Source organism: Lepidothrix coronata, unplaced genomic scaffold (assembly GCF_001604755.1).
Source record: "Lepidothrix coronata isolate B3197 unplaced genomic scaffold, Lepidothrix_coronata-1.0 Scaffold56, whole genome shotgun sequence".
NCBI classification, from domain to species: Eukaryota; Metazoa; Chordata; class Aves; order Passeriformes; family Pipridae; genus Lepidothrix; species Lepidothrix coronata.
The window spans coordinates 919,792-931,271 of record NW_016690236.1 but is presented as its reverse complement, the minus strand read 5'-3'; the positions used below and the strand labels follow the sequence as shown (position 1 = coordinate 931,271).

Here is an 11,480-nt window from a genome sequence, read left to right as displayed (position 1 = left end):
CACTGCCATTGTTCGATTTGCATTGTTCAGGATATTAATTTAATTGTAGATGCTTCATCACAATCAGGGGAAAAACCAAACTCTGTCTAAATTAGCTGATAGCAAAACTAAAATCAGTCTTAAATGATGTTTACATTTTTCCTCTATAGAAATATATTATTTTAACTAAACAGACACATCGATTAACTGTATAAAATGATTTTCTAAACTGAGCCCAAGATAAAAATTGCCTTACTGATAGCAACATCAGAGCTTTCAAAATTTCTACACGATTAAGAAATCGAGTTGAGATGTGAAAACTTCCTGTTAAACAGCACTGCATGAGAGGCATTGCAAGTTAGCAGCATCAAACAGTGTAAAATGGGAAAAGTTTGTCTGCAAAGACAGTGTTGGCATGCTCAGAGCAGATCTGGGACTGTGGGCTCTCCCCACACTTTGTCATTCCATGGGTCCTGGCTGCTCGAACCGAGCCTGACTCCGTGGAGAGGCCAAGCTCATCCACTGAAACACCTTGTCTGCCTGTGGCAGTCCTTCTTCTGTGGATTTGCCTAAAACCTGCAGTAATCTGGGAACTAAGCAAAGAATTGATCTTAGATATGCTGCTCAAGAAGCTGCAAAGTGCAGAGATGGCTTGGATGTGTGACTAAATTAAAAGGCAGATCCAGCTAGAGAGGCCAGACATAAAATCCTCCTGGTGTCCTGATGTGCTAACAAAGAGGAAATTCAATCTTTTCTGTGCACATCACCAACAGCCTGTCACCAGTGGAGTGTCTGTGTGGCTCAGCAGAGATCAGTGTCTGCCCCTCTTCTTTCCCTCACAAGGAAATTGTACACTGCAATGAGGTCTCCCCTCAGTCTCCTCCAGGCTGAACAGACCAAGGGAAAAAACATGTTGTCTCTTTCTGCTTCCTAACTGGCATAATAATTTTTTCTGTTATTCTTACTTATAAAGGTCATATAAATTGGGAACTAATCGTATTTATCGGAAAACTGACTAATTTGTGTTATTCTGTTTAAACTTTCCTTTTGGATACCTTTAGGAACTCCTTACTTTTACTCTCAAGATGAATTAGGTTACTCAGCAATGGTACTTTTATCAAGCATATTACAATAGCAATCTTTAACGGTGACATTTATTTTCCTCCCTAGCGATTCTGCAATAAACCGCAGAAGTTAGTTCCCACACAATAGATGTGCAGAGAGGGCTTTTAGAAAGCAACATGCACAGATGACTCAGGGATTGAACTCTCTGTATATCAGTCATGTTTGCAAGTGGTGTTTACTATGAACAAGAATCCCAGGGACTCATGAGTTTCAAAGCCAGAGGAAATAATCATCAGCTTTATAAGGAAGGACATACATTTTCATTACCTCTGAGAAAGATATCCTATCTTGGTTTTAAGGCTTGCAATGATGAAAAACCCACTAGAATAATCTATTGATTAAAGAGCCCTTCATTACATGGCATTCTCTCCAGTTATGTCACTTGTATTAATTCAGCTATTTCCCTAAAGCCAAAAAGTAAGGGATAAAAAGGATATGTTTCAAAAGTCTGGAGCTGCACTCCTAATTAATGAGTTTTCACAAGACTCTGTAAGTCTCCTCAAAACCTATCCTAATCAAGGAAAAGACATTTCCCTTTTAGACAAGAAGGTTTTGTAAAGTAGGTAAAATAGTGCGTGGGAAACACACCAATGGAAATAGCTTCTGTACTGGCACATCAACCTTTGCTGTCTGGTGTCAAAAATAAGGAACTCATATTTTAGCCTTTTTCAATTATCATATTATCATAAACAACATAGACATCTGATCAGGAGCATCAGGAGCATTTTATTTAAAAAGGCCATTGGATCCATATGTTTTTCACCCTGACAGTTTAGGCCTTGGGCTATTTTGTAAAAGTGGCATTCAGAAAAATGATTTGGAATTCCTTAGCTGTAGTACCAAAGCCATGAATGTGGGATGGAGTAAAAAGTTTGTTCAATCCACTAACTCATTCTAAAAGTAAAACTGATTTTCAGAGTGAGTAAAGCATTTAGGAAGGTGAAGTCCTATGGATTATTTTTGTATATTAGACTCCTGAGTGACCAAGTTAGTTTTTAAAATGGAACTAAAATTCCTAACATGATTACATGGTGTTGGTAAATCCCATATAAAAAGTTTCATGATTTAGAATTATAAGGACAAGAGAAAATGTTTGTGATGTTCTTGTGAGCTTCCTAAACAAAATGTTGCCATGCACATGTACACCCTCATGTTGCCTCTGAGGTCTAATAACAGTGGAAAAGATATTTACAGACAGTTTAATAGCTAGCTCTGACTTCCACTGTTTAAAGTATTGGTGATACTCAAGACAAATGAAGTGAGAAAGATAACACTGGAGCAAAGTGCTACAGCAGAGAAGGAGAGTAGGACAAAGCATATAAGAAAAGTCTAGTTACAACAGACAAGAAGAAATCTTCCCCAAAGCCACACAAATTGTTGAGAGAGACTTGCTCTCTTAGACATGGTTCTAGTACTCATTCACAGTTCTAACCACATTTTCTGATTGTGAAATGGGCTTCTTTATCAAGGGACAAAAATATTTTACTTCTCTAAAATTTGTATAAAATTGTATATTAAGAATGATAAACATCAGGCTAAAACAATCATATTTTACTATGTAATTACTGACACTTTGAAGAATCTCATAGAAAATACTGCTTATTCTGTTTGTTACCCAGGTTATAATACAATTCTTCTAATAGATTTGCTAACATCTCTGCCTCCAAACTTGTCATTTAATAGTTGTCACAGCTTGCTACCAGTAACAGCTTTGCAGACCACAGAAGATACAATGCACTGTGATGAATGAGCTGCACAACCTGCAACAAAACCTGTTCTCTTGCTCCTACACAGCACTCTTAATTCAGAAAATCAGAACTCTTTCATATATGCACCCCACATCACAGCATTCAAAAGCATACAAGAATATGAAAGTTTCCCTAAAGGATGTACAAAAAGGACCAGGTGCTGCAGCTTGAAAAGAGGTTGAAGGTATGCAAGACAGATTTATAAAACTAGCAACAGCACAGGCAAAACTCACAGGGAGTAGTTGTGCACTGTTCTGATAGCAGAAAAAGTAGTGGGGATTTAACGAGCAGATGCTGATGGAACAGGAAAACTGTTACATGCACCATAACATTACACAGGACTTTGTGTGGGCCAAACATACAATTGGATCTGAAAAAAGGATTAAACACAGTGATTGGAAACAGATCCATAAAAGACTATTAAACACAATGATCTGTGTGGTCCATACCAGGAGTTCCTAATCCAGTGATTGCCTGAATGGGAAAGGAGCTCAAAGAATCACTAAATATTTCCCCATTTTTTATGCTCTTGCCTTGGCCACTGGCAGAGACACTATACTGGACAAAAAATATTGTTCTAAACTAATATGGTAATATTAGGTGTTTATGTTAGCTTGTCTCTGTTTTTAGCAAGGCCTGTTCAGTTAAGACGTATTATTGCATAGGAAGTTAATGACAGTGAGAATTAAAATCTAAGGCCAAAGTGTAGAGCAATCCTCAATTCATACAGAGGCACTGAATCAGTTTACTGCTAGGTAAGTTCAAGCTTTTCTTTAGGTCACAAGTCTTTCTTTAGGCTCCATTGCTCTGAATCACTCTAGCTACACTGAAGGCAATTGCCCCATCTCCTTCCACCAAGGACACAGAGGCCTGGGAAGACAGTCTCCTGAACAGCCTCCCTTGCTGCACAATTATGAATGCAGAAAGTGAGATGCATTTGAGATCATCCTGTGTTAAATAAGGCAGCTGGATACTACATGCCTTCTAATTTGCCACAGTGGTTCTCATGTTCTTATGCAGACTGATTTTGAAGTGGCATTTGCTCTAAAAGTCTTGCCATGGCAGAGCATCAGCATTGTCACTGAATCACAGTGCCTGTCATTTGTAGATCCCTTCATAAGCACCTCCTAAAAAACCTTCCCTTTTCTACTTAGCTGATATTTATTAAAAATAAAATCAGGCCTTTTAACTGATCCCAATGCTCTGATTATTAGCACAGTTCCATGAATGCAGATCTCAGAGTATGTCTTGGCACTTTCACACAGATGAGTATCAACGTGCTTTTCCTTTTTATGCATTCCAGCTCTGCTTTCTTGCATGAGAATAAACAGGAGTAGGGTTACAGTACTGTCAAAAGCAGGGCATGTGGAAACAATATTTTGCCAGTAAAGGCAAATTTTAATGGAGAAAAGCTTTTTATGTTGTCTTATCAGCATTAAGAATATGGTCCACACCACCTGTGTTAGAAGAGCGTGAATATGTAGAACCTTGGGATGTTCATATAAAAAGATAAAATGGGGTAGAAAGCAATGAGTGGTCTCAAACTAGGGTGTCATTCATCAGTCCAGTGAAGAAGCAGAAAGATACGATATTGTAGCAAGTCTCCAGGTGATAATATTTATGTAGAGCTTAGCCCATAGAAATACTGTCCTGCCTCTCAAAATGTAGACAAGATCACTAACTGAGAAAGCAGCATTCAAATTATTAAGCAGTAATAATGATGCTGCTTTGTTGGGTATCATTATCCCAAATCTTCAGACACAAAATTGAGGCTTCCTGAAGCATGCACATAAATGATGGGTTTGTATTTCTATATAGAATTTTGATTTTCCATTGCTGAACCCAGCATAGGTACATAAAAGACAAAGTAAGAATAAACATGGCATAGTGTTGCTGAATATGATCTGCCCTGAGTGAACTGGTGCATCTGATAATGTTTTTCAGTAGAAGGTGTTCATACTTATTTTGTGTTCTGGGGCCCTATTTTTCCACTCAATCTTATCAGCAAAATAAGATTTATTTTCTCCACCAGACAGTACCAAACCAGGTCTGGTTTGCTTTGGTTTGAGGGGTAATAAGCCAATTGCTGCAACACCTATGACTTCAGGAAGGTAGTTTTGCACATGTGTATTAATTGCTTTTATTATTCACTGAAATTATGCACTGACCTACTTGAAGGACCACTTTATTTCAGGGGATTTTCAAGTGAACTTACAAGCAGGTACTGCTTTTTTTAATTCTTATCTTTGTCTGATTTTTGATGGCAAGTATCATCTGTCCATATCTAACAGCACGGTTTTTAACCACAATGCATTTCAGGACCCAAGTTCAATATTTACAAAATAAGTCCTTTATCAGCATATATCACTGTTGCCAGCCCAAGGATTATGTTGCTATCTCGTTTATACAGACATGTGAAGCAGCCAGAAAAAATGATTGAGATAAGAGTGAAGGTAATCAGGGAAAAAGAAAACATAATTAAATTCTTTATGGGAAAAGTTCCAAAACATAGAGCAGAACACTAGCACCCATAGACCAGAAACACTAGCAGTGTTTCTACAGCAGAAACAGATATGATGTTTTTTGCCAATTGATTTGTGAGCAATGTATCGGGTTTATTAAAAACAAAGGAGTAATCATCCTATTAACAACACAGGAATCATCCTTCCTGAGAAAGAAAAAGAAGAGAACAGTGAGAGCACAGAGCATCCAGGTGGTGGGAAGCTTTGGAAACCTCATCAGTGAGCCATAGTCAATGACATAAAGCCCAAAGTGAGGCCATGCAGGGTCTGTTTCATTAGACTGTTGAAGTGAAAAGATATATACTCTCTAAGCTGTGTAACAAATGAATATGAATTTAAATTCCAGTTTTAATTCTCCAAAATATTTTCAGAAAATTTAGCAAATGACTTCATGAACTTAAGGACTGGGCCCATAATAAAGTAATGGAACTTATTGCATTAGTTAGAAAGCAATTTACAGGATGTCCAGAAAAATAAGTCAGATTTCTGCCCCCTAAAGCTTTTTCTTACTTCCTCAGCAGAAATGAAAATTATCCCTTTTTGCAGTTCTTATGGAAAGCTGTTGCCTTGCATTTCTTGATAAAGCAAGATGGAGAGACCAATTCAGTACACGGTGGTTTTATAATGTATAATCTAGTTTAAATTGCACCATATCATAAGACATGAAAATCCATGGTTTTCCTCCTGTACAAAAAGTAGTCTAGATACAAGCCAGAGTGAAGACTCATTCTCTGAACAATAAGAGACCATAGCTGGCACTGCTGAATGTACAACTTTCTACAGCAAGGTCATGGCCAGGCTGGAAAATTCTGCTTCTATAAATTTTATTGACTTTCAGTTTCTGATAATACCAAGTGAAAGCACACTGAACTCTGGCATTGTGCCACAGGAGACTATTTAATTCTGAGAGTCAAACCCCGCAGTTTGCTGAGTCACAGAAAACTTACAGTGACAAGTTTGTGTAAATGAAAGGCACCTTTTGTCAATGACAAATTTGTAACGTACTTTTGACCAGACTTCAGTTTATTTTCTGTGCCTCCCACAGGGGAATATAATCTGAATATAACTCAGAGAGAAAAATATTGCTTCTGCATGTAAAGCTATTTGAAAATCTTCCAGTTTGCCTGGCTCATAACCCTTCCTCAGTTTCCCTAGTGACGGTGTGGTAAGAGGAACAAAACAGCTCCAGGAGAAATATAATTTAATTCCACTGGTTCTTGTTCCACTGTTACAATCAGACACTGTCAGTATGCTTCAGTGAAATAAAGAAAATGTAGAATATAGCTACTTTTTAAATACATTTTCTTTTTTGCTTGTAAGGCTTTGATTTCGTTATGACAGAGGGTGACCCAAATTATATTCTTCAGTATGAATAGGTAAGTACTTGTATTCTTTTAGTATTCTTGTCATGAACTATTTTTCTTCCACAATGAACAATGTATTTTCATCTGCCCCAGTTAAACATGCAAATAGCAATATATATTGACAAAATCCTTTGCTTTAAACATATTTTGGCACTTAGAGCCCACCCAGGCTGTCATTCAGCACTGGTCAAATTTTGCCCACAAAACCCACTTATGCCAATGCAAGAGTGAAACATATACAATCATATATATTGTTGCCTTAGAGTTTTTGATTTTTTAATTTTTATAGATTTTTAAAGTAGCTGCATTATATCCCTCACCCTTTAGCACAGTAGTTTACACATTTACCCAACACTGTTCCCCATTCCCTATCACTCCCTCAAAATTCCATTAAGTCCAGTTGTTCAGTCTTCTTTTCAATGTAGATTTGCAAAAAGCACCTTAACGCCTGCCCCAAGGATTGCAAATAAGGACAACAGCCTTCAGACCCAGAACTTTGGAAGGCCTCCAAGGGCTGCACATGCTTTGATGAAGAGGAAGATGATGAAAGAGGGGTCCCAAACTCCCCCAGACTCAATTCCCAAAGGGGTGTACCAGGGTGCAGAATGGGGCAGAGCTGGGAGGTGGATGAACAGGGACTGGATGGACATCATTATAAAATTGTAACACCTGAGTCGAAACCGCACACACAACAGTTGTATTCCCGGAGCCCAGTGGCTCATTAAAGCTTTCTGCTTTCTTATCTTATCTTATACCCTAATTTGTCCCGGAGTCTCTTTTTCAGCGGTCTCTTAAGGCAATAATATCATTGAATGGTTTGGGTTTGAGGAGATCCTCAAGACTATCTAGTTCCACCCCCTGCCATGGGCAGGAACACGGTCCACTAGACCAGGTTACTTAGAGCCCCATCCAACCTGGCCTTCAACATTTCCTGGGATGGGGCAGCCACAACATCTCTGAGCAACCTGTGCCAGTGACTCACCACCCTTACAGTAAAGAATTTCTTCCTAATATCTAATATAAATCTACTCTCTTTCAATTTAAAGCTGTTGTCCCTTGGCTTATCGCTCCATGTCCTTGTAAAAAGTCCCTCTTCATCTCTCCTCAGGAGCTGCCAGAGCAGCTGGAAGGCTGCTATAGGTTCTCTCCAGAGCTCTCTCTTCTCCTGTTTTGAACAGCCAAAACTCCCTCAACTTGTCTCCATAGGAGAGGTGCTCCAACCTCTGATCAGCTTTGTGGCCCTCCTCTGGACTTGCTCCATCCTGTCCACATCCTTCTTATGTTGTGGGCCCTAGACCTGGATGCAACAGTCCCTCTGGATGACATCCCTTCCCTCTACTGTGTCAACTGCACCACTCAGCTTGGTGTCATCATCAAACTTTCCAAGGGTGCACTCAATCCAACTATCCATGTCGCTGACAAAGATGTAAACACTTGCAATACCAACCCTTGAGGAACACCACTTGTCACTGGTCTTCAGACTCAAGAGCTGATTAAACTCACTGGTGCTCATGTCTGGAAAGTACAACTGCTGCATGGACCTGTGCAGAGAAAAGTAGTGGGTGTTGATTATCAGGCCTTAAAACTCATTTTCCCTGGAGCTCTGTTCCCACAAACATTAGCTCAGCATAGTGAGGTTCTTCAATGCTTCACCTGACCCTCCACAAAGATGCAAAGTCAAAAAGATTGCCTCCTTAAACAATCCCAGAAAAGCCATTCAAGCCATTTTTGTGCCATGTAGGCAATTTTGAAAAGAATATTAAAAGCCAAAGAAACAATCTTTTCTCTCTATGAACACTGATGGTAAGTGGTCACATTTAATTTTTTTCAAAATCATCTCTGCAGGACAAGCACAACTTAAAAATGTATTCTCATATTACCAACTTCCAGAAGATATTCATGGTTTCTGTACTATTCAAACAAGCAAAGAGTCTCAAGTCTTCAGTAGTCTTTGCTGAAAATTTGTTTTAAAGCCAGAATCTCACGTGCTGTATAAACCAAGCCTCTAGTTACATTATTGAGATAGTGGAGAAGCAGAACTTCATCACACAGATCTGAGAACACCTTCCTTCTCTCCCTGAGCATTATGCTCTTTGCAGTGCTTCAAAGTAGTGTGGCTGATTTTGATAGTTCTTCTCCTTTACAAGTCCTTGAGGAATCAAGTGCTGTTCTTTGTCAACTCACCTACAAGTGACCACAGAGTGGCCTCTGACTGATTACACTTTAAAAAACCAAATCTGTAGATCTGTGATTCCTTTGGAGCTTGTCATTGGCAAGCTGGCTTTATATTACTTAGCAAAGGCAAACATTTAACAGGCATCATCCCGCAGTCTATCAATAAAGCCTTACACTCCATGTGCATGATAAATCCTCCTTAACGTCTTTCTCAATTTTTACTTGTAATGATTAATGACAAAGCAAATTAAGGCAGAGCTCCTTCACATGACGTGCATATGACATAATAGGAGACAATAATTTAATGCACAAATATCCACTCATCACAAGTGCAGTGACTCATTGACTTTCCAAAACATGATGAAATCTATCTAATAGATTCTAATGAAACAAAACTACAGCAGGTCATAAACTGTTGCAGACTATACATATTGGGTTTTGATGCTTTTTCCTTATATTTCTGCACAACATTAGGGCAAAAGTAGAGAAAAGTACCTGCTTTCTGGTAAGTAAGTGAACTATCCCATGCCAGGGCTCACAAGCCCAGATGGACGTTGACAGAGTCAGGAAAAGCATTTTATTCTAAGGTCCTCTTTACAAAAAATAATAAATTTATCTCAAATTGTCAATATTTTTACTCTATAGTTTGGAACATTGAGACACAAAAATAACAACTTGTCCAAAGTTCCTGAGCAAGTCTGTGGTAAAAGTGGAAACCTAGACCTTTTGACTTCCAGTTCTCTGATTCAGCCATGAGACCTTCCTTTGCCATGTAATCAGAGTGGTGTTTACAGAGCAAAGTCTACCATAACTTACACTTATAAAACACATGTATTTTACAACAGAATTTTACATGGTCTTTCATTTTAATTTTAGATAACACTATTAGAAACAGCTATTGCCCACGTGTTGTGCAGCTCCATCACCAGATGCCAGCAGGCTGGACAGTTTCTCCAGTGACTGGGCAATAGTTAGCTGCATTTTTTTGCTTCCCCCCAATACCAGGCATTCAATTAACTCATCAGTTACCACTAGTCAGCTGCCAACTTTGTTCTTTTTTTAAAGCTTTCATGAAAACAAAAACAAAGGACTTTGGAAAAACATAGTCAGAAGAAGCTCCATCTAGGACAGCACTTAAAATCGATTTCCAATTAAATTACGGCTGAACATGACAGGAAGGGTAGTAAGGAATGACGTCTCTATGACTGACTTATGTCTCTGCTGTTCTTTGAATTCAAGAGCATTGATTTTTTTTCACTTTTACTTGGATTTGCTTCCAGTGTCCTGGGATTCCCCGTGGCCCAGAAGGATACAATGCTTGACATAAAGACAAACTGCTGAAAGGTCAGTGTGTTCAGTGCACATTGGTAGTATCTGTGCTGCTGTTATATTTGCCAAGATCCAAGCAAATTCAAAGAAGAAAATTATATTTGAAGAGCATTTTACCTGAAATTTTTCAGCCTCCTGAAAAATACCCATAATTGCTAACTTTTAATTATACGTTTGTGCAGAGACAGTTCACATGAGTTAAAACAGGCTTGCATCTGAATTTTTCCACACTTGGTTTTGCAAACTCTAATTCTAAGCACAAGCCTAGAATAAGCTTCCCCTAACCTAGTGACACTAATCAGATCCACATGTACAAACATCATAGTAACACAAACTGGCACTGACACCCAACATAGTCTGGCCAGCTCTGTGTAACCAACTTGTCAACAAGACTTACTGGCCCTAGCAAAGGCAAATCCCAGCTTGTATTGCAACACTAAGACTGATCTTTTCCTCAGCCTTGCAATTAAGCACCAGAGCAAAAGGTGGCTCAGAAACCAAGTTTGGCATAATTTCTTAAGTCAATCTGAAACAAGTCATCACCTTAGCATTAATTCAACATATATCACAATATAACCTCTGTCCTTTCACACTGCCCCCAACTTGCCAGCCAAAACACAGGCTAGCAGTCCTCTTTCCCCTTGCAGACACTCTCCTTTGCCCTGGAGCTCTGTGAATTCAAGCCCCCAACTCGAGGTCCAGCCATTGCACCCCACTTCTTTTCCCCAAATATGGTTTTGCCCCATATCTTTTCTAGGCCAGATAGAAATTACAAGTAGGATTATGGTGGAGTTCAGGTAACTTTTTAGATTTGCATAAACCAGTTTTACTGAGTCTAACTCCTAACCTTCATCCCAGCCAAAGCTAATCATAACCTAAAAACTGCTTTAGGATCCTAACATAAACACAGCTCAGTGCTTTATGCCTGAACTCTGAAAAGCTTCTCCAGTAACCTGCTATGAACTCAAGCTTTGCTTTTGTTCTTGTATCACTGGAGGTTAAACCCTTTACCTACCATGTTACCCACCCTCCCATCTTGGAGCTCATCTCCCAGTGACAGTGGCTTACACCAACTCTCAGTTTAGTTTAACAGGCCCTGTTAGTTATTATTTGACTTTATAAATTTACATAAACAAACTCTAATTCCATGCAAAATCTGTTTACTGTCAGAAGGACACATAAGTCTAATTTGGAAGCAAATATAGAGCTATGAGTACCAGCCTTACATATCTGCCTAT

General features: G+C 38.9%; 1 long non-coding RNA gene across 1 annotated transcript; it reads left to right on the top strand.

Moving 5' to 3' along the window:
- Positions 1 to 5,512: 5,512 nt before the first annotated feature.
- On the top strand, positions 5,513 to 7,498 carry LOC108498170. Its single transcript, XR_001875095.1, has 2 exons — positions 5,513 to 6,750; positions 7,164 to 7,498. It is a non-coding gene; the product is annotated as an uncharacterized LOC108498170 (long non-coding RNA).
- Positions 7,499 to 11,480: the final 3,982 nt, after the last annotated feature.